The sequence below is a fragment of the Zingiber officinale genome, chromosome 2A, assembly GCF_018446385.1.
Source record: "Zingiber officinale cultivar Zhangliang chromosome 2A, Zo_v1.1, whole genome shotgun sequence".
NCBI lineage: Eukaryota > Viridiplantae > Streptophyta > Magnoliopsida > Zingiberales > Zingiberaceae > Zingiber > Zingiber officinale.
The window spans coordinates 47,242,395-47,266,910 of NC_055988.1; the positions used below are offsets into that span (position 1 = coordinate 47,242,395).

Below are 24,516 nucleotides of genomic sequence, written 5' to 3' on the forward strand. Positions count from 1 at the left end.
AAAGCATACCTGTAATGAGTGTGTCAAAAAAGCGTGTCTGACGTCATACCTCAATAACGCGAGCATATCCCTAACGTGACAGTGGAAACTTCGGTCGTATGATTCTCTGTCTGATACGACCGCCTACCATGCTGTCTGTCGCGCGACACTTGTCTCGAAGAGGATAGAGTCACCTGGCCCTTTTGTCTCATACCAAGCCGGACGGAAGAACCGCTTGGCTAACATTGCGATTAGCACAACTGCTCAGCTAATCATACGAAGGCCCTGGCGTTGCTCGCGTGAACGGGAGAACCTTAGCGGCCACGGTTCCTGTTCGGTCGGGATGAAGATCGCTCAGACTTCGTTGGGCGTTAGGAGCTCGGGCCAGAGTCGAGCCGATCTGTCGAGATTCCGGGTCGGCTTTTCGCCGATCGGGGAAGTGATTGCTCGATCGGGGAGGTGATTCGCCCGGGCGGGCGCCTACAGGGTGTTGACCACCTTGACCTCCTACTAGACGACCCTAGTTGACCCAATCGGGGAGGTGATTCGCCCGATCGGGGAGGTGACTCACCCGGACGGGCACCTACAGGATGTTGATCACCTTGACCTCCTACTGGACGACCCTGGTTGACCACTTGACCTCCTTCCGGTTGACCTCCCTCTTTATCACCGGATCAATAATTTTAACTTTTCGAATCTAAAAAAAACTTTATTTATATTCCTTACCTATAAAGTTTTATTTATTTCACTCTTATGTAAACATCGTAATTATCGTAATTAAGTTTTCCTAAAACTGAATGTCTACTCTTATTAATATCATATTAAGTATTTTAGATTAACTACTTATGATAGCCCATAATATAACATCGTAATTTATATTCCTTACATAACCTAAGGATAGGATATACGAGGGACGCTTGAGGTAGGAAAATTTACAAGCACTTCCTAATCATAAATTAAATTGTGCATGTAATTTTAATATCCTAACAATTTTATTTTTACTCCCTAGTCAAATATAATAGATACCAATTTATCTAATTATCTCTTATATTTTCAGGTAAAAAAATATCTAAAAATAATTGTACTCTCTTAAATTCAGCACATTAAATTAGAATCTAGTGTATTTTCTATTAAATTGAGCACGATATTTTTTCCACTTCAATTGGATGAAAATATATTATATTATTTTTAAATAGTATTTAATTAGATAGAAAATAAATTAGATTTCCTTTAAATGGTACTGAACAATTTAAAACGAATAACACTTATTTTTAAATTTTTTATATAAAAAATATAAAGATTAATTAGGTAATGATGTTTAAAAGAGAGAGTTGAATCAACCAAAATTTTATATGTAGACTGAAAATAAAGTTTTTAAAAAATAAGAACTGCATATAAAGTTAAACTTCTAATAGAATTTTTCCCCATTTATTCTTTAAAAATGTTTAAAGGATTACCCCTAAAACATTTATAATAATTAAATTCTTTTAATAAAACACTTGTTCACCTAAGTGGTCGTGCCGGAGTGGTTATCGGGCATGACTAGAAATCAAGTGGGCTCTGCCCGCGCAGGTTCGAATCCTGCCGACCACGTTTCTTTTAGGATTCTTTTGCATAAATTCATTTGTATATTTACTTTGAGGAGATTTGCTCTCGTTTCATCTACATCGGATGGAATGGATAACAAATTAATATGGGGAATAAAATCAACTATATATAATATTATTAAAATTATTTAAATTCTACGTTGTTTTTTTTATAATGTTTTTTACTTTTTTTCACGTCTTTCTTTAATTTTTATGTGTGTGTGTTTTTTTTTTATTTTTTTACATTTTTTATTATTTTTATTATTTATGTTTTTTTATTATTTTATTTTTTATGTTTTTAACATTTTTTTTATGTTTTTATTTTTTTACATTTTTTATTTTTTACGTGTTTTTATATTTCATTTTTATTTTTTTTAAATAATGGTTTTTTTAAATTTTTTCGATTTTTATTATTTTTTATGTTTTTTTTCTATTTATTTTATTTATTTACGTTTTTCTCTTATCGAAAAGAAAAATCGTTCTCTGGAATCAAGAAAATCTCAAATGTCTCGTTGTCTGATTTTTCTCATATAAACGCCTACTATTTGGGTAAAATATCCCCGTATCTTAAAGTGGAGCGGACTATACTGAATCCTTTGGGATGAATGATACACTTTACCCTAATTAACAATATAAGATGATAATGATTTATTTCTTATTTTATTCCAATTAAATTAATAAATATTTGATAATTCTATGATAAATAATTCATTATATTTCAATTCAATCTTTTAGATAAATAATATCTAATAATTGTTTTTTAAATATTTAGATAAATAATAAGAGATTGAATGCTTATTCTAAACTAAATTATTTTATTTTGTAGAATATATATTTTACCATCCTGTCTAAATATAATATTACGTATTATTTTAAAATATAGAAAAATAAATAAATAACTAGATCGGATAACCATAACGTATTATTTGAGTTAGGTGGACCAGGGCAGAAGTTAGTCTAGCTGGATTTTAGAATTATTATTGAAATTTTTTTTCATTAATTAATTGATTTAGAATTTGAGATTTAATTATGGTACGTATTATTGAAATTTTTTTATTAATTAATTAGAAATCTAGAGTTTTCTTTATTTTCATATCTTAAAATTGGCAACAGTGTGAGTAGAAAAGCTTCTATAAATAGCTTAAACCGGTGAGATTAGAAAATATATTTTTCTCGACTTTTGGCTAAGATCAAGTACGATATTAAATTAATTTTTTATAAGAGAAAGTCTATTACAATCGTTTATTGTTGGGATTATCGAACGTGTATTACACACACAACCAGGGATGGAGCCACTTATAGCTATTTTTCATAGATTAATTCTTCTTCTATGAGATCTCTCCCTGTATTGTCTCACTTGATATAAGAGGTCTAGTTCACACAATGTATGTGTGTAATTACTAGTATAATCCTAAACCCTAAACTCTAGAACATAAATACTAAACCCTAAAACCTATATATATATATATATATATATATATATATATATAGAGAGAGAGAGAGAGAGAGAGAGAGAGAGAGAGAGAGAGAAGGCCTAACTAGTTATATTGGTTGAACAAATTTGATGGAGTGAACTAGTTAAGTAGGCAAAGCAAGGTTGATAATATGGACCAAACAATTCAAATGATTTTAGTGGGTCCAATGGGTTGGGAATATGAACCTAGGCAAATCAAATAGTTCATATAAATCAACGAGTTGAGTGCCCGTAAATGGGTCAGGTGAGACGATTTGAATTGATAATGCAAGTAAGACGTATTTAACAGATAAAGATAGGGTTGGATATAAGTGATGTGAATGGAGAAGAGGTAGAAGAGAAAAGATGTTCTATTGTGAATGATATTTAGTCTCACATTGAGAGTTTTATAACATGTTAGTTGGTTTATATTGATTCACATGCATTGAGGATGTGAACAAATATATTGGGAGAGATTCTTTTTCACGCGTGGGTGCACCGGGAGTACAAATCCAAGGCCCAGATTGCACTGAACCATGTTGACTCGTGTGTATGCATGACCTGCGCGCCAAATGCCTAATGGTCAGGGCAAAATTTACCTAAGTGGAACAACCAACCTTTTGCTGACACACACAAGCAGAAGTTCTCCACCTTTGTTCCCCTCCTCCTTTGTTATGCAACTCCTGCTCGGCAGAGTGTCGTGATAGCAATCGGGTGCCACTCAGTGTTGGTGCAATCGACCTCTAGGGTTTCGATGTTTGACAATATGACCAAGGGTTGACACAAACAGGACCTGATGTTTGGGAAAGAGAAGTCTAGTCAGGACTATATGACTAGCAAAGGTAAGTCCTAACCAAAGGTTAGGCAAGGTGGAAGTCCTGGTGAGTGAAGCCGGACCCTAGTGAGTGAAGCTAGGTGGTGGAAGTCCTGGTGAGTGAAGCTAGGCCCTAGTGAGTGAAGCTATGTGGAGAAAATCCTGATGAGTGAAGCCAGACCCTAGTGAGTGAAGCTAAGTGGAAGAAGTCCTGGTGAGTGAAGTCAGGCCCTAGTGAGTGAAGCTAGGTGGAGGAAGTCCTGGTGAGTGAAGTCAGGCAATGGAAGTCCTAGTGAGTGAAGCTAGGCAACCCTAGGAGGTAACCCTAGGTTATACTTGCATTCTATTAATACTGTGCTAACTCAGTGTTGTAGGGAAGCTCAGTTAGGTCGACGGACTGACCGGATAGCTGGCATAAAGCCCAGACAGGTCGAAGGGCTGACCTTGACGTCTGGCAGGTAAGTGAAGGTAAATCACTGGAGAGGAGTGACTGTGAGGACGCGTTCTCGAGAAGGGAACATTAGGCGTCGATCCGACTTAGACCTATTTCAGATATCTAAGTCGAGATCGTGACTAGATTCCGGTTTCAAGAAGACGGAATTTAGCTAATACTCTGATTGTTAACTTTGAACTGTGCTAACACTTTATTTTGCAGGATAATATTATTTGTATTTTGCCTCGGACTAACTCTTTTGTGCACGAGAAGGAATTTCCGGAAAAGAGTGGTCCGAGCGCCCGGGAGGGACCCAGGCGCCCGGAATGCAAAATATATCCGCAACGTCATTTCGCCACATGGAGCATCCTGGTTGGGTGGGCTACGCCATATTTAGGGCGCCCTGGAGGTTTCGGGCATCCCGAACCTCCTATATAAGGAGGGTAGAGGCTGGACTCAGAACAACAACTGACGATTCGCTCTCTTGTGCTCCTGCGACGCTGCGAAGACACTCTGACAACGCGCTGCTCTTTTTTTTCGTTCCTTTTGTCAGTATTGTCTTTTTCTATTAGCATTCTTATACTTTAAATTGTAAACAATTATTCTGAATTTCTAGTGGATTGTCCATCGAAAGCACCCTTGCGTGCGGGCCTTGGAGTAGGAGTCGACACAAGCTCCGAACCAAGTAAAACTACTTATGTCATTCTTTTCGCATTTTTTATTTCGTTGTTTACTCGAGATTTTTATAATCGATATTCAGCCCCCCTCTATTAAACGCTTCGATCCAACAAGTGGTATCAGAGCTGGTACCGCTATGAATTGGTGCAACCACCAATCAAGCAAGGGGGGTCCTTTTTAAAAGTAAAATAGACATCGTTTGGTTTTAAAAAATATTCTTACGCCTTTCATTTTTTCCCTCCAAAATCGTTTTTGAAAACTTCATTTTCATTTTTTTCACCATTGGTCGGTATTAGCGAAATATCGCAATTTCAAAAATTTGTAATAATATTTTTTAATATTTTATTAATATTTTATTTTTTTTCACCCATATTTCTGTTTCTCCAGCACTACTAATCCAAGACCAAGTCTTGGGACTCTATTTGTTTGTTTCCTTGTGTCCAAGATCAATGTCTCTTCTAGAAGGACGGAGCATTTACGAACCACCTTCATATGAGATATACGAGAGGTATGAATTCAAATTGTGGAGGATGCAGATGGAAAGCTTCATTTTCATGAACGACTTTGATAGTGGCTTGGCACTGAGAAGATCAACACAAAACTCAGAAGCAAACCAAAAGGTAATAAAGTTAATTTCAGATTTATTACCTAACAAAGTTAATTGCATGATAGGAAAAGTCAAGGATGCCCACGAGTTTTGGACCTGTTTGACCATGCTTCACGAGGAGCCGTTGGAGTTAAACGATCAAGTTAAAATTGAATCTAGACTCGAGTCAGATCCAATGGAAAAACCTACTGAATTAGGGGTTGAGCTCAAGGTTAGTAATATTTACCAAAATACTCTTGCTAATAGTAGTGTAAATAATATGCATGTTAATTTGGATATTTCTGAAAATTAATGTGAAAATAGTATAGTTGATAATACTTGCAAAAATTCCCCTAGAATATTTTCTGATAAAACAAATCTAATTAATTTAGAAAATATAGAAAATCTAAAAATAATTAATAAATCTAAAAATTCAAATTTAAACCTAAACAAATCTAAAAATTCAAATGATAAAGATGACAAGGTCAATATTGATCTAGATAAAATTAATAAATTTCTTAATAAATTATTTAATAATCTAGACAATATCAATCTAGAAAATCCTATCCAAACCCAAGATAATTTAATTAACAAAAAATTAAATTTTAATGATAAGGTTAATCTAATAAACTCCACTATTCATATCAACTTAAAAGGCAAAGAAAATATAAGAATAAAATTAAAACTAAATTTAACAAACTTAAAATTAAATGTTAAAAATAACATATTTCACCGGTTCCACTGTACAAAAATTTTGTACAAGTGTCGAACCTTTCCTAAACAACCTATTGTGTTTTTTAGAAGTTAAATTAGGAATAGCAGACGGAACTTAACATCATTGATTCCAAATTTAACTTATCTGTTCTTAATGGTTTAGATTTGAATCGCAAGCGGAACTTAACACTATTGATTCAAATCCACCTATGTTATAAATTCCATTAAATATTAATTTTCAAAATTGGCTTCCAGGTTAAACATGGCGAGGCACAAGGCCTTCTTGGATATGGGAGCAACTACCACTTCCTAGACAAAGCCTTTTAAGGAAAGCTAATATTTAATTTCCTTATATAACTCTAGGTTTAACCAAAAAGAACAATCGAATCACAAATTCAAAAAACAAAGAAAAACACAAACACGAATTACTAATTCGAAAAACTAGATCTAATGCCTCTTGTGTTTGGAATTCATACAAAGAAAAATAACTAGCATGATGTGGAAAACAATTGCTAATTATACCTTTTCTTTGCAAGCTAATGACATCGAGATCTTCTATCGTATTCCTCGCCTCGCCTTGGGCGTCGTGTGGGCGACGATCCTCCAAGATGAACACCACCCAAAGCCTTCTTCTCCTTCTTCTAATTTTCGACCACCACCACCACAAAAGAAAAGAGAGAAAAGGGAAAGAGAGAAGAGAGAGGGCCGACCACGCCAAGAGAACCACCAAGCAAGAGAATAAGAATTGTTCCTCATGAGGCCTCATCACCCCTTCTTTTATATTACTTGCCAAAGGCAAATAAGGGAAGAATTTTTACAAAAATTAAAATCTTCCTCTAATTTTTCCTTTTCTTTCCTCTTGATTGAATCAATCACCAATCATGGATTGATTGAGGATTTAATTTGATTGGCCGGCCCTTTGCTTGGGCACCAAGCAAGGTGGCCGGCCACCTCATCAAGGATAAGGAAATATATTTTTTTTTTATAAAATTTTACGAAAAGAAATCCTCTTATAAAATTTTACAAGTTCTCTTTCCTAAAGTGGATGTTAAAAAGGAATGTTTTAAAAATTAAAACTATGTTTTAAAATTTAAAACTTCTCTTCAAAAATTTCCTTTTTTTAACATGAATAGAAAATTTTAATTTTTAAAACTTCTCTTCCTTTTTTTTTCTAAAACCATGAGGATGGTTAAAAAAGGAAAGTTTTAAAAACTTTTAAAACTCTCTATTAAACCATGTGGCCTAATTCAAATAAGGAAAGTTTTTAAAATTAAAATATCTTTTTTAAAACTTATAGTTTTCTACAAAGATAAGATTTTAAAAATTCAAAACACCCTTCCTATTTGAATTTATTATGGTCGACCCCTACTTGATTGGTCACCAAGCAATAGGCCCGACCCCATAGAGAAGATGGTGGCCGACCATTGCTTGGTCACCAAGTAATGGGCCGACCTCCTTTCTTGGACACCAAGAAGGGCTTTTAATGAGTGGTTTATAAGGCACTAATGAGGCTACGACAGGGACCTAGAGGAGAAATTAGTTTTGGCTTTTCGATGAGCTTGAGTATCCCGTGTTCCTCCTGAACACACAACTCAAGTTCATCAACAATAACTCATTCCACTAGACAGTTATTGTTGCACTACCGCACCAATCCCAAATTACATTTATGGGCTCCTTCTTATCATGAGTGTGTTAGTCTCTCTATGTTTAAGATAACGAATGTCCACTAATTAAGTAAGTTACTGACAACTCACTTAATTAATATCTAGCTCCAGGAGTAGTACCACTCAACTTCATTGTCATGTCGGACTAAGTCCACCTGCAGGGTTTAACATGACAATCCTTATGAGCTCCTCTTGGGGATATTCTCAATCTACATAATTAGGACACAGTTTCCTTCTATAATCAACAACACACACTATAAGTAATATCATTTCCCAACTTATCGGGCCTATTGATTTATCAAGCTAAATCTCACCCTTTGATAAGTTAAAGAAATAGATACTAAATATATATGCTTGTTATTATATTAGGATTAAGAGTACACACTTCCATAATAACTAAGGTCTAGTTCTTTTATTAAGTCAGTATAAAAAGAACTTACCTAAAATGGTCCTACTCAATACACTTAAAGTGTACTAGTGTAATTTATTAGTCAATATAAACTAATACCTAATTACACTACGACTATACCAATGGTTTGTTCCTTTCCATCTTAGTCGTGAGCAACTGTTTATAATTTATAAAGAGCTGTTAACATGATCTTCTGTGTGTGACACCACACACCATGTTATCTACTTTATAAATTAATTGAACAACTATATTTAACAAATAAATATAGACATTTGACCAATGTGATTCTTTTATTTCAAAAATAAATGTTTACAAAAGCTAGGCTTTTAGTATACACTCCAATAATCTCCCACTTATACTAAAAGACTAAGCTTCCATATCTGTTGCCATACATCTGATTCCCATCCCTCCCACATGCCGATCAAAAGCTTTCGCCAGAAGGGCCTTAGTGAAAGGATCTACCAGGTTATCTGCTGATGCAATCTTGGCGACGATAACTTCTCCTCGGTTGACGATGTCTCGTATTAGGTGGTACTTGCGCTCTATATATTTACTTGCCTTATGGGCTCGTGGTTCATTCGAGTTTGCAACTGCACCGCTATTATCACAATAAATTGTGATGATTTTGGGCAAACCAGGAATCACATCTAAGTCCATTAGGAAATTCCTGAGTCATACTGCTTCTTTGGCTGCCTCAGAAGCTGCCATATACTCAGCTTCCATGGTTGAGTCTGAAACGCATTTCTACTTAACACTCCTCCATGCAATGACTCCACCTCTTAAAGTAAACACATAGTCTGATGTAAACTTACTGTTGTCTCTATCTGATTGGAAATCCAAATCCGTGTAACCCACATGGAGCAAATCGTCTGCTTGGTAAACTAGCATATAATCTCTAGTCCTTCTCAGGTACTTCAATATATGCTTTACAACAGTCCAATGTCCTTGTCCAGGGTTACTTTGATATCTGCTAACCATGCCCACGGCAAAACAGATATCAGGTCTCGTACACAACATTTCATACATAAGGCTTCCTACAACCGAAGCATAAGGAACTTCCTTCATATCCTCTATCTCCTTTGATGTCTTTAGAGACATCTCTTTAGATAAGGCTACTCCATGACTAAAAGGTAAGAAACCTTTCTTGGAGTTCTGCATGCTAAAACGAGCAAGGATTATATCTATATATGAAGTTTGAGATAGACACAACATTCTTTTCTTGCGATCCCTTATAACTTTGATCCCAAGAATGTATGCACATTCTCCTAAGTCCTTCATATAAAATTATTTGGACAACCATACCCTTACATCCGATAACACTTTGACATTGTTGCCTGATCCTGTCCGAATCAGAAGTCAACGGACGCTGGGGACGTGACACTCCCTGCTGGACCCTCGAGTGCTCCAGCGAACCTGCAACAAACCGAGCCGGGAGGGGTGTCTCGGCGACGGCCCTCCGACGCTCAAGTCAGGCGAGGAATAACAAAGAGGTGGCTTCAAAGATTCAGACCCGCGTACCTTCGGTGAAGAAATGGAGACCTTATATAGACCTCTCGAAGGAGCCTGAGCGCGCCAATCAAAGCAATCACCTGCTTTCGACCATGCCCAGGTATGGGTTTGTCAGAAGGGCATCCATAAGGCCATACCTCTACTGTATCAACCTCTCCATGATGTGACGGTGAGATCCTCCATCGTGTAATCTTGTGTACGGCATAATCATCAGACATGCCTTTGCTGACATCCCATATCCCGAGACATGCCTTTGCTGACATCCCATATCCGAGACATGCCTTTGCTGACATCCCATATCCGAGCCGAACGAATAGGCCGCTCGGCTAACCTTTGTATCCCCGCCCTTATCCTGGCCGAACGGACCACCCGCTCGACCCTTTGGTCCCAGCCGGGCAGACACCCGCTCGGCCATTCAGTCCTCCCGCCTTGGCGTCGGAAACCCAAGCCCATGGCTGGGTTATCTTTGGCTCCGCTCGGACCTGCTCAACTGCTCGGCGCGGCCATTACCCTCTTAGTCAGCCCTCCATTTGTCCTCAGGCTGGGACCCTTCAAGAAGTGGGTCCCCTATTCTTACCGCCGGATCATTGCCAATTAACAAAATGGCATCTACATATAGTACAAGAAATACCACTATGTTTCCGTTACACTTCTTGTATACACAAAACTCATCCGGACACTGAATAAATCCATATGACTAGATTACTTCATTAAACCGGATGTTCCAAGATCTTGATGTTGGTGCGGTTAGCACTAATGATTTAACCCAGGTTTTGATGAATGACAAATCAGGTTAAGTTAGTCTGTTGTTGTCTAACACTCTGATCGAGTGTGCAGAAGAAGTCCAGACAGGTCGACGGGCTGACCGGATGTCTGGCATGAAGCCCAGCTAGGTCGACGGGCTGACCGGATAGCTGGCGAGAAGTCCAAGCGGGTCGATGGGCTGACCGGACGCTTGGCGAGAAGTCCAGCTAGGTCGACGGGCTGACCGGATAGCTGGCGAGAAGTCCAGACGGGTCGAAGGGCTGACCGGACGTCTGGCAGGTGAGTAAAGGTAAGTCATTGGAAGGGAGTGACTGTGAGGACGTGTTCCTGGGAAGGGAACATTAGGCGTCGATCCAGCTTAGATCCATTTCGGATATCTAAGTCGAGATCGTGACTAGATTCCGGTCTCGGAAAGACGGAATCTAAGTCATACTTTTTCTGTTAATTCATACTTTATAAATTGTGCTAACAATCTATGTTACAGGATATGTTTTGCCTCGGACTAACCTTGTTTTGCAGGAGAAGGAATCTCTGGAAAAAGGTGGTCCGGGCGCCCGGAGGTCCGGGCGCCCGGAGGCAATTTTTATCCTCTGTGTCGCCTCGCCATGTGGAGCATCTTGACTGGACTTGCCACGTCGCACCAGGGCGCTCGGAAGGGATCCAGGCGCCCGGAGCAGCATATAAAAGAAGCCCCAGGGGTGGAGCTTCCAGAACATCTCAGAATTCCCAGATTGCTTTGCTGCTCTGTGCTCCAGCGACGCTAACAAAGCTCCGACAACGCGCCCTTGCTCTTTAAGCTTTCTTTTCTGTCGGTATAGCTTTGTGTTTTGTTTCATTAGCATTTCTTACACTCTTTTTGTAATCACATTCGAATTGCTAGTGATTGCCCAACGAAAGTGGTCAAGGACCACGGGCCTTCGAGTAGGAGTCGTCACAGGCTCTGAACGAAGTAAAATCAATTGTGTTCATTTACTTTTCCGCTGCATACTTTTACACTCGAGTTTTCGAATCGATATTCACCCCCCCTCTATCGAACAATCACGGTCCTACACTTGAAGCTTGCTTCAGTCCATAAATGGATCGATTGAGCTTGCACACTAGATGCTCTTTACCTTTTTCAATGAACCCCCTTCTGGTTGCTTCATATGGATGCTTTCTTCAAGACTTCCGTTAAGGAATGCTGTCTTGACATCCATTCGCCAAATCTCATAATCTATATGAGCAGCAATGGATAAGAGTATCCGGATAGACTTTAGCATAGCTACCGGCGAAAAAGTCTCCACATAATCTATTCCCTCTTTCTGAGTATACCCTTTCGCAACAAGCCTTGCTTTGAAGGTTTCTACCTTCCTGTCTGTCCCTCTTTTCCTTTTGTAGATCCATTTGCATCCAACGGCTTTTACACCATCTGGTAGTTCTACAAGCTCCCAGACCTTATTAGAATACATAGACTCTATTTCAGAATTGATTGCCTTTAACGAAGATACTACATCTATATCTTGGAGTGCTTCGTCATATGTTCAGGAATCAGGTTCATGTTTACCCGGGATCAAGTCCGAAGACTCTATCAAAAACATGAATCTCTCAGGTTGCCTTACAACCCTCCCACTACGACGAGGTACTGTCTCTGGTTGTGTATCATGTGTGACACGTGTTGTAGTTTCTTGTGGTACTTCATCTTGTAGTGTTGGTACTAAAGAAATTGCATCCTCTCTTATTTCTTTTAGAACTATTTCACTCATGGGCTTATGGTTCATTACATAATCTTCTTCTAAAAAATGAGCATTGGTGCTAACAATGATCTACTAATTTTTAGGATTATAAAACAAACCACCTTTCGTTCCCTTAGGATATCTCACAAACAGACAAAGTTCTGTACGTGATTTCAACTTGTCAGTATCTCCCTTCAGCACATGTGCTGAACTACCCTATATCAGGATATGATTCAGATTAGGCTTACGCCCATTCCATAATTCCATGGGAGTAGAAGGAACTATTTTAGAAGGTACCATATTCAGAATATACACTGCTGTTTCTAAAGCATATCCCCAAAATGAATTTGATAATTCTGAATAACTCATCATCGATCTAACCATTTCCATAAGAGTCCTATTCCTTCATTCTGCCACATCATTCTGTTGGGGTGTACCAGGTGTAGACAATTGGGATTGAATCCCGACTTCTGATAAGTAATTCCTAAACTCTCCAAAGAGGTATTCGCCACCACGGTCAGACCTTAGTGTCTTGATACTTTTACCAAGACGTTTCTCCACATCAGCCCTATATTCTTTGAACTTATCAAAGCATTCAGACTTGCGGCGCATCAAGTAAATGTATCCATATCTTGAATAATCATCTATAAAGGAGACAAAATATTCATAACCACCTCTTGCCTGGATAAACATAGGACCACACAAATCAGAATGAACCAGTTCTAGCGCATCTTTGGCTCTATACCCTTTGGCCTTAAAAGGTCTCTTGGTCATTTTACCTTCCAAGAAAGATTCACAGGTTGGAAAGTTTTCCAACTCTAATGAACCCAAGAGTCCATTGACTATGAGCCTTTGAATCCTACTTAAGTTAATATGACCAAGGCTTAGATGCCAAAGATACGTTTGATTCATTTCCGAAGGTTCTTTTCTCTTATTAGAGTTAAAAGATGTGTTATTAATTTCCATATTTTGCATTGTGGGAGAAATTGGATTTAAAGTATATAAATTGCCAACCAATGCATCAGAACATATAATCACATTATTTCTATTTATAACCACATTGTTACTAAAGGAAACAGAATATCCATCCAAATACAGTTTAGAAACTGAAATTAAATTCTTTCTAAAACTGGGTACATAAAGATAATTTCTTAAAATCAAACTTCTATTCCTATCAAAAGATAAGTAGACGTCTCCCACTGCAACAACCGCCACCTTAGTAGCATTGCCTATGTAGACAGTTATCTCTCCTTCAAATAGTCGTCAGGTTTCCTGGAACCCCTGCAAAGAATTACAGACATGATCAGTGGCTCCCGTATCTACACACCAGGTGCTGGTAGATAATACCGCTAAACATGTTTCAACTACTAGAGCATGAGATATACCTTTATTGTTCTGATTCCTATGAGGACAGTCCGCCTTCCAATGTCTTGACTGCTTGCAGATGAAGCACTTGCCCTTCGGCTTCTTCATTCCAGATTTTTGTCCTGTACCCTGAGGTTTATTCACTCTCTTTGCTGAAAAGACCTGTTTCTTCTTCTTCTTGCCTTTCGACTTAGAAGTAGAACCATTTTCAGCATAGTGAATATGAGAACTGTGACGAAATATACCTTCTACTGTCTGTAGTTCTGTCAGAAGTTCCGCCAAAGTATACTCTCTTTTGTTCATGTTATAGTTCAAGCGGAACTGCTCAAAACTTCTGGGTAGCGTTTGGAGAATTATATCGACCTGCGTTTCCCCATCGATTTCGCCTCCAAGGACTTGTATTTCATTCAGATAAGCCATCATTTTGAGGATATGATCCCTTACAGGTGTCCCCTCAGACATGGTGGTTGTCATTAACTTTCTCATTGCCTCTTGCCTAGCAGTCCGACTCTGGTGCCTAAAAAGTTCTTTGAGATTGTTCATTATATCATAAGCAGTTGGTAAATCTTGATGCTGATGTTGCAATACATTTGACATTGAAGCCAAAATGTAACACCACACCATCTCATATACTTTTACCCATTCCTTATGATACTTAATCTCCTCTGGGGTAGAATCACCATTAGGTGTATCTGGGCATACCTCTGACAGTACAAACTTATAGCTTTCAGCAGTTAGGATAATATCCAGGTTTCTTTTCCAATCTATATAGTTGGGACCAGTAAGTCTATTCTCTTTTAGAATAATGGCCAGTGGGTTGAAAGTCATCCTAAGAATCACAAAATAAATTTTGGTCAGGACTCTAAATTTAGAATAATATTGATTCCTTAAACAATACTATTTAAATTTACCAACACTTCAAAACACCGTGAATATTACATGCCACGTTAGTGTGGATGTATACAAATTCAATATTTGTAAGAGGCGGGTGTAACCCATTAATTTTATTATCTTGTCATCCTAACTTTATGACAAATAAAATTAATAGTTGGTTTTCCTTAGGTCACACAAAACAATAGCAGTGACTCTGTTGGGGAGGATACTATTGAATGCGTCTAAGTGTATACCATTACTTGATACTTAGTCCATTAAATAGGATTGTGCCCCTTCAGTTGGAGAAGATCACACGCTCCTAAATAATTTCCTATAACCATCCATAAAGAAAGTTTGATCTAGTGATCCACAACAAACCCATCCGTTGTGGAGGGAGGCACTCAGAGCCAACACGCAAGCTTGTTGCATCACTTACAAACCAGTAATGGAGACCGTGGAATTTATTAAAATCCCTCTCCCACTTAGTTATTTAAAATTGAGGATTTTAACCTATGCTAGCATACATCATACACACATCACAGTAAATAAAAGCAATAAATATGGAAATTAATTTTCCAACTATTATGGCCTTTTCTGTCATTGTTCTCTGTGTGCTCCAACCCTAACTGCTGCCATCTTTAGCCACCACCATCAGGTCGAGTTATCGCATCTATCTTGCTTCTTATTCCGCTGCGTCTCTGGTCCTCCAATAGCACCACGCCTCACAAAGATACGATCCGCGACAAATATATAATTTTACATATATCGATCCTATATTCCATAAAGGAATGTACATGTATTCTAGATCGAACAAAAATAAAATTCTAAAAATAATACAGCTCCTGCTGTATTTGATACATACAATCATGCACACAAAATAATGCCCTTGACATGTCCAAGGGTCTAATCACACACAATATTTATATGCCATAATAGTTGGAGCCTGCAACCACAAAGTTAGCACATCCTACTATTATCCTGCCTAGATTATATATGACATGTGCATAATTAATTTGAAAACCAAACACACAGAGACAAATCCTAGCTCTGATACCAATTGTTGGTTAGTCCTAGGAAGATCGTACCAGTTCCACTGTACAAAAATTTTGTACAAGTGTCAAACCTTTCCTAAACAACCTATTGTGTTCTTTAGAAGTTAAATTAGGAATCACAAACAGAACTTAACATCATTGATTCTAAATTTAACTTATCTGTTCTTAATGGTTTAGATTTGAATCGCAAGCGAAACTTAACACTATTGATTCAAATCCACCTACATTATAAATTTCATTAAATATTAATTTTCAAAATTGGCTTCCAGGTTAAACATGGCGAGGCACAAGACCTTCTTGGATATGGGAGCAACCACCACTTCCTAGACAAAGCCTTTTAAGGAAAGCTAATATTTAATTTCCTTATATAACTCTAGGTTTAACCAAAAAGAACAATCGAATCACATATTCGAAAAACAAAGAAAAAGACAAACACGAATTACTAATTCGAAAAACTAGATCTAATGCCTCTTGTGCTTGAAATTCATACAAAAAAAATAATTAGCATGATGCGGAAAACAATTGCTAATTATACCTTTTCTTTGCAAGCTAATGACCTCGAGACCTTTTGCCGTATTCCTCGCCTCGCCTAGGACGTCGTGTGGGCGACAATCCTCCAAGATGAACACCACCCAAAGCCTTCTTCTCCTTCTTCTAATTTTCGGCCACCACCACCACAAAAGAAAAGAGAGCAAAGGGAAAGGGAGAAGAGAGAGGGTCGACCACACCAAGAGAACCACCAAGCAAGAGAATAAGAGTTGTTCCTCATGAGGCCTCCTCACCCCTTCTTTTATATTACTTGCCCAAGGCAAATAAGGGAAGAATTTTTACAAAAATTAAAATCTTCCTCTAGTTTTTCCTTTTCCCTTTTATTTTTCCTTTTCTTTTCTCTTGATTGAATCAATCACCAATCATGGATTGATTGAGGATTTAATTTGATTGGCCGGCCCCTTGCTTGGGCACCAAGCAAGGTGGCCGGCCACCTCATCAAGGATAAGGAAATATTTTTTTTTTATAAAATTTTACAAGAAGAAATCCTCTTATAAAATTTTACAAGCTCTCTTTCCTAAAGTGGATGTTAAAAAGGAAAGTTTTAAAAATTAAAACCATGTTTTAAATTTTAAAACTTCTCTTCAAAAATTTCCTTTTTTAACATGAATAGAAAATTTTAATTTTTAAAACTTCTTTTCTTTTTATTTTCTAAAACCATGAGGATGGTTAAAAAAGGAAAGTTTTGAAAACTTTTAAAACTCTCTATTAAACCATGTGACATAATTCAAATAAGGAAAGTTTTTAAAATTAAAATCTCTCTTTTAAAACTTATAGTTTTCTACAAAGATAAGATTTTAAAAATTCAAAACACCTGTCCTATTTGAATTTATTATGGCCGACCCCTACTTGCTTGGTCACCAAGCAATAGGGCCGGCCCCATAGAGAAGATGGTGGCTGATCATTGCTTGGTCACCAAGCAATGGGCCGACCTCCTTTCTTGGACACCAAGAAGGGCTTTTAATGAGTGGTTTATAAGGCACTAATGAGGCTACGACAGGGACCTAGAGGAGAAATTAGTTTTGGCCTTCCGATGAGCTTGAGTATCCCATGTTCCCCCCGAACACATAACTCAAGTTCATCAACAATAACTCATTCCACTAGACAGTTATTGTTGCACTACCGCACCAATCCCAAATTACATTTATGGGCTCCTTCTTATCATGAGTGTGTTAGTCTCTTTGTGTTTAAGATAACGAATGTCCACTAATTAAGTAAGTTACTGACAACTCACTTAATTAATATCTAGCTCCAAGAGTAGTACCACTCAACTTCATTGTCATGTTGGACTAAGTCCACCTGCAAGATTTAACATGACAATCCTTATGAGCTCCTCTTGGGGATATTCTCAATCTACATAATTAGGACACAGTTTCTTTCTATAATCAACAACACACACTATAAGTAATTTCATTTCCCAACTTATCGGGCCTATTGATTTATCAAGCTAAATCTCACCCTTTGATAAGTTAAAGAAATAGATACTAAATATATATGCTTGTTATTATATTAGGATTAAGTGTACATATTTCCATAATAACTAAGGTCTAGTTTTTTATTAAGTCAGTATAAAAAGAACTTACTTAAAATGGTCCTACTTAATACACTTAGAGTGTACTAGTGTAATTTATTAGTCAAGATAAACTAATATCTAATTACACTACGACTATACCAATGGTTTGTTCCTTTCCATCTTAGTCGTGAGCAACTGTTTATAATTTATAAAAAGCTGATAACATGATCTTCTGTGTGTGACACCACACACCATGTTATATCTACTTTATAAATTAATTGAATAACTATATTTAACAAATAAATATAGACATTTGACCAATGTGATTCTTTTATTTCAAAAATAAATGTTTACAAAAACTAGGCTTTTAGTATACACTCCAACAATATTAAACAAAGATAATCTAGAAATTCAAAATTAACAATTAATAAAAGGTTAAAAGATAAATCTTTAAATAAATATAATTCAAACAATTTAATTAATTCAAATTTAAAAATTAATAAAAACTTAAACATTAAAAATAATCTATTAAAGAAAGATAATTCAATTAACTTAATAAAAATAAAATAAATGAAAATTTAAACATTAAATACATTCCTTTAAAGAAGGATAATCTAATTAATTCAAAATTAAAAACTTAAATCTAAATTACAAATTAAACATTAAATTTAAAATAAAATTAACTTTAATTATACAAAAATCTTAAATGGAAAATCAATAATTTAGGGGGAGGCTCTAGATTAGTTGGCACCTCCAAAAATAACCTACCCGATAGGGTAGCCGAAACTAACCTACTCGGCAGGGTAATTAGGACTAGTTAAAAAGAGATAACAATTTAACTTGACTTATGATACTGGTGAAGTTTTGAATGATAATATATTAGGGAAGCTTAGTCTATGCATGTCTAGGAAGATATAACTTCGACCTGGTGCATTTGGCTAAGTGGGACTAACCGAAGCTACCCTTTATGGATCTTAAATAGTTAGAACAAGGTTTTGTATTAAGTTTAATGGATAGGACTATTTGGAAAACCTCGAAAGCATGGTTACTTTAATGATGTCCAAATGAATCACCATAGCCCAGAAGTTAATCCAGAGAATGCCTATTTGTTGAGCCCAAAGCTAAACATGAATCTAACACAAAGTTAAACTAAATCCCGAAATTGAATCCAACTCATCTCACAAAAATTATAGGATTCTCTGATTGAAAACCTAGATCAGATGAGATGACTAAAGACATTGAATCGAATCGAAATAAATCGAAACGAATCGAACAAATTTGAATCGAATCAACCCAATTCGAATCAAATCGAACCAAATCGAAAAAAAAAATCGAATTGAATCGAACTAAATAAAATAAAATAGAATAAAATTAAAATTAAAATTAAACTAAAATCAAATTAAATTAAATTAACTTTCAAAAGTCATTTTAAAAATTATTTTAAAAATTCCTTTATAAAACTTTAAAAATTATTTTAAAAATCTTTTCAAAATTATTTAAAAGTATTTTAAAATTATTTTAAAAGTTCTTTAAAAAATTATTTTAAAAATTCTTTAAAAATTATTTTAAAAATTCTTTTCAAATCATTTTAAAAATTCTTTAAAAATTATTTAAAAAAATCATTAAAAATTATTATAAAAATTCTATAAAAACTATTTTAATTTTTTTTAAAAAATTATTTTAAAGATTGTTTAAATATCATTTTAAAAATTCTTTTTAAACTATTTAAAAAATTATTTAAAAATTATTTTAAAAATTCTTGAAAAATTATTTTTAAAATTATTTAAAAATTATTTTAAAAATTCTTTCAAAATTATTTTACAAATTCTTTAAAAAGAATTTTAAAAATTCTTTAAAATCTATTTTAAAACTCTTTTAAAAATTATTAAAAATTCTTTAAAAATTATTTTAAAAATTCTTTAAAAAATTCATTAAAAACTATTTCAAAAATTCTTTGAAATTTATTTTAAAAATTATTTCAAAATTCTTTTAAAAAATTGAAAAATCTTTTTAAAAAATAATTTTAAAAATTCTTTTAAAACAATAAAAATCTTTTTAAAAATTATTTTAAAAATTATTTTAAAAATTATTTAAAGATTATTTTAAAAATTCTTTAAAAATTATTTTAAAATTTCTTTTAAAATTATTTTTATTATTCTTTAAAAGCTATTATAAAAATTATTTAAAATTTATTTAATAAATCTTTTAAAAATTCTTTTAATAATTATTTTAAAATGTTTTAAAAATTATTTTAAAAATTATTTTAAAAATATTTTAAAAATTATTTATAAATTATTTTAAAAAATATTTTAATAATTATTTTAAAAATATTTTAAAATTTTTTCATAAATTATATTAAGAATATTTTCAAAATTATTTAAAAATTATTTAAAAATTATTTTATAAATTCATTTAAAAATTCTTTTTAAAATTATTTAAAAATGATTTTTAAAATCTTTTAAAATTTATTTAAAAAATATTTTAAAAAATATTTTTAAAATTATTTAAAAATTTAATTTAAAAATTCTTTTTAAAATTCTTTTAAAAATTTATTTTTAAAATTGTTTAAAAATTATTATTTAAGTTCATTTAAAAATCTTTTTAGAATTGTTTTAAAATTAAAATTCTTTTAAAAATCTTTTAAAAAATTCTGTTTAAAATTCTTTAAAAATTATTTTAAAAATTCTTTGAAAACTATTTTAAAAATTAATTTAACTTAGAAATTATTTTAAAAATTAATTTATCTTAAAATTATTTTAAAAATTAATTTAACCTAAAAATTATTTTACAAATTAAGTTAACTTAAAAATTATTTTAAAAATATATTAACATTAAAAATATTTTTAAAATTTATTTAACTTAAAAATTATTTTAATAATTAATTTAACTTAAAAATTATTTTAAAAAAATAATTTAACTTGAAAATTATTTTAAAAATTAATTTAACTTAGAAACTTATCTTAAAATTTATTTTAACCTTAAAATTATTTTAAAAATTAATTTAAATTATAAATTTATTTAAAATTATTATTTTAACTTAAAAATTATTTTAACATAAAGATTATTTTAAAAATAATTTAATTTGAAAATTATTCTAAAAATTAATTTAACTTAAAAACTTTCTTGAAAATTATTTTAAACTAAATCAAAACTCAAACTAAAGTTAAAAATAAAATTTAAAATCTACTTAACTAAAAAATAAATTAAATTAATGTTGATTATATGAAATTTAAAATTTGCTAAACTAAATTAAACTAATTAAATTATTTTAAACTTAAAATTAAATTATGTTAAAAATTAAACTTTAAACTTAAAATAAAACTTAAATTTAAAATTTAAATTAAACTTTAAAATTAAATTTAATTAAGTTAATCTTAAAGTAAACCCAAACTTAAAGTTAAATTAAAATTAAAATTATTTCTCACTATGTTACTTTAATGTAATTTAACAACTTGAAATTAACAACTCATTTAATTTACTTAATTCCTAATCTTAGTTTTTTTTAAAAAAATAAAATTAATCTACTAATATATTCAACTTTGAATTACTACTAACTTTAAATTAAGTTAATCCTACTTAAAAGAATATAAATGAAATGTTAAATTATAACTAACACCTTCATTAATAAACTCAATTAATTAATATAAAATTTAAATTATTTTAATAAGTATTAAATTATTGAATCAAGTAAAATTTAATCAATAAATTATTGATAATGATTAATTGTTATTGAATTAATAACAACTTATCTTATTTAACCTTAAACTAAAGTTTAACTTATTACACCTGAATCTAAAGTCAATTATTTTCGGTATAATTGATTGATGTTTAATCAAACTTAAATAAATAATTATACCAAGTATATAGAGATAATTATGTAGGAAAATATTGCTAAATCCCCTATAACACTTAGGTACCCAAACCCTAGTGTTAACTTCAGAGGGAGTGTTGACTTCAGGGGGAGGGTTTACTTCAGGAGGAGTGTTGACTTCAGGGATTGTTGACATCAGGGGAGGTATTCTTGAGAATTATGTAAAAATATTTGAAAAATCTATAAATACGAAAATATTTTGAATAACCTTCTCACACTTTATTTGAAAAATATTTTAGAATTTTTTTTCATTTTGAAAACTATTTTACAAAAATTATTTTATTCCTTAGTAAACATTTTTAAAACTTAAGTTGATAAGGTCTTCTTAAAAGGTGTTGATGCACAATGTTTTTTTTAAAAAAAAATATTTTGAAAACTCACCTTCAATTTGGACCAACCTCCTAAACACATAGGAAGTGTTCCTTGTGGTTAACAAGAAGTCCTAAGAATGTGTTAGGTTAAGGGGGAGCCATGATTAAAAGACTAAAAGTAATCTTTAAAAAATTACTATTGAAAATCTTTGAAACTAAGTTTGAAAAATTATTTTCATAATATTTTACAAAATTACTCTTTTCTTTATAATTTTTTATGAAAACACTTTTAAAAATATTTTGAAAATACACTATCAAAAAGTAACTTAAACTTTCAAAAGTCACTTTTGCCACTTAGAAAACTCACTTTCAAAAAGTTTTTCGCACATTGTTGGTGCAAAACCTAATAAAAACTAACCTCAAGTTCATATTCTTTTGATGTGTGCCAAAGGGGGAGAGTGATATCTTAAGTTAGAAAAATCTTAAGTAAGAAAAGTTAAAACATTCTTAACCTATCTCAAACTTTTCTGAATTTCTCAAATCTTGAGAATTAACCCTTAAAAGACCCAAGTCTAACTTAAGAAAATTGTCAAACATCAAAAAGGGGGAGATTGTTAGTGCAATCGACCTCTAGGGTTTTGATGTCTGACAATATGACCAAGGGTTGACCCAAACAGGACCTGATGTTTGGGAGAGAGAAGTCTAGTCAGGACTAGATGACTAGCAAAGGTAAGTCCTAACCAAAGGTTAGGCAAGGTGGAAGTCCCGGTGAGTGAAGCCGGACCCTAGTGAGTGAAGCTAGGTGGTGGAAGTCCCGGTGAGTGAAGTCGGGCCCTAGTAAGTGAAGCTAGGTGGAGGAAGTCCTGGTGAGTGAAGCCAGGCCCTAGTAAGTGAAGCTAGGTGGAAGAAATCATGGTGAGTGAAGCCAGGCCCTAGTGAGTGAAGCTAGGTGGAGGAAGTCCTGGTGAGTGAAGCCAAGCAATGAAAGTCCTAGTGAGTGAAGTTAGGCAACTCTAGGAGGTAACCTTAGGTTATACTTGCATTTGTTAATACTGTGCTAACTAAGTGTTGCAGGGAAGCTCAGCTAGGTCGACGGGCTGACCGGATAGCTGGCACAAAGCCCAGACAGGTCGAAGGGCTGACCTTGACGTCTGGCAGGTAAGTGAAGGTAAGTCACTGGAGGGAAGTGACTGTGAGGACGTGTTCTCGGGAAGGGAACATTAGGCGTCGATCCGACTTAGACCCATTTCGGATATCTAAGTCGAGATCGTGACTAGATTCCGGTCTGAAGGAGACGGATCTAGCTAATACTCTGTTTGTTAACTTTGAACTGTGCTAACACTTTGTTTTGCAAGATAATATTATTTGTATTTTACCTCGGACTAACTCTATTGTGCAGGAGAAGGGATTTCTGGAAAAGAGTGGTCCGGGCGCTCGGAAGGGATCCGGGCGCCCGAGAGGGACCCGGGCGCCCGGAATGCAAAATATATCTGCAACGTCATTTCGCCACGTGGATCATCCTGGTTGGATTGACTACGTCATATTCAGGGCGCATTGGAGGTTTCGGGCGCCTCGAACCTCCTATATAAGGAGGGTAGAGGCTGGACTCAAAACAACAACTGACGATTCACTCTCTTGTGCTTCTGCGACACTACGACGACACTCTGACAACGCGCTGCTCTTTTTTTCTTTCCTTTTGTCAGTATTGTCTTTTTCTATTTGCATTCTTATACTTTAAATTATAAACAATTATTCCAAATTGCTAGTAGATTGTCCATCGAAAGCACCCTTGCGTGTGGGTCTTGGAGTAGGAGTCGACACAGGCTCCGAACCAAGTAAAACTACTTGTGTCATTCTTTTCACATTTTTTATTCCGCTGCTTACTCGAGATTTTTTTTAATTGATATTCACCCCCTCTATTGAACGCTTCAATCCAACACTCAATTCGCCGTGACCACCAGCAGTGTTTGGTGGGAATCACGGTCAACCGTTGTATCCTAGGAAACAGATGACCCGAGTAAGCCTCGAAGCACAACCGAAGGTAGACGAATCTATTTCAAGGAAGTTGCGACTCTCGCAGGCCTCAATCCTTTTTCCCGCTCAGGCAAAACTGTCGATGAACTGAGCTTCCCGATCAGTTGTTCTCCCGCTCAGGCTCCTCTGCTCGTCCAGCTACTTGGTCTCTCTACTGTTTACTCGACCGATCACTATCCGGTCGACCACTATGCCTACTCAAACTTCTCTATCCGATTGGCTGCACTACCCAGTCAGTCCACTCGATATCTCGCTCAGACTTTTCAGACAGTTACTCGCTCAGGCAACCTCTCTATTCGTCCACTTTGCCTGCTTAGCAGATCTATCACCCGGTCGGTGCTCAGTCGATCTGCCTCTTTGCCGACCTGTCAGCCGCTCGGGACATTAGGCTGCTCGGCCTCTCTGCCCTATCGGCTACTTGGCTGCTTCACTCGGCCTCTATGTCTGCTCGGCCAGCCACTCGCTTGGTCTACTCCGAAAGCTGTTGCTCGGTGACTCATTCCACTCTGCTGCTTGGTCGATCTACCCACTCAGCAACACAAACCTGCTGCTTGGCCGATCTGCCCACTGGGTAACTCAGACTGCTTTGATGCTCTTCGGCACGTAGCAGAAACCAGCCTCTGCTAGCAGCCTAAAATTATCTTCT

The 24,516-nt window shown here is 34.7% G+C and overlaps 1 non-coding gene across 1 annotated transcript; it reads left to right on the forward strand.

Moving 5' to 3' along the window:
• The first annotated feature begins 1,490 nt into the window (after positions 1–1,490).
• TRNAS-AGA lies at positions 1,491–1,572 on the forward strand. Its single transcript has one exon. It is a non-coding gene; the product is annotated as a tRNA-Ser (tRNA).
• The last annotated feature ends 22,944 nt before the right edge of the window (positions 1,573–24,516 follow it).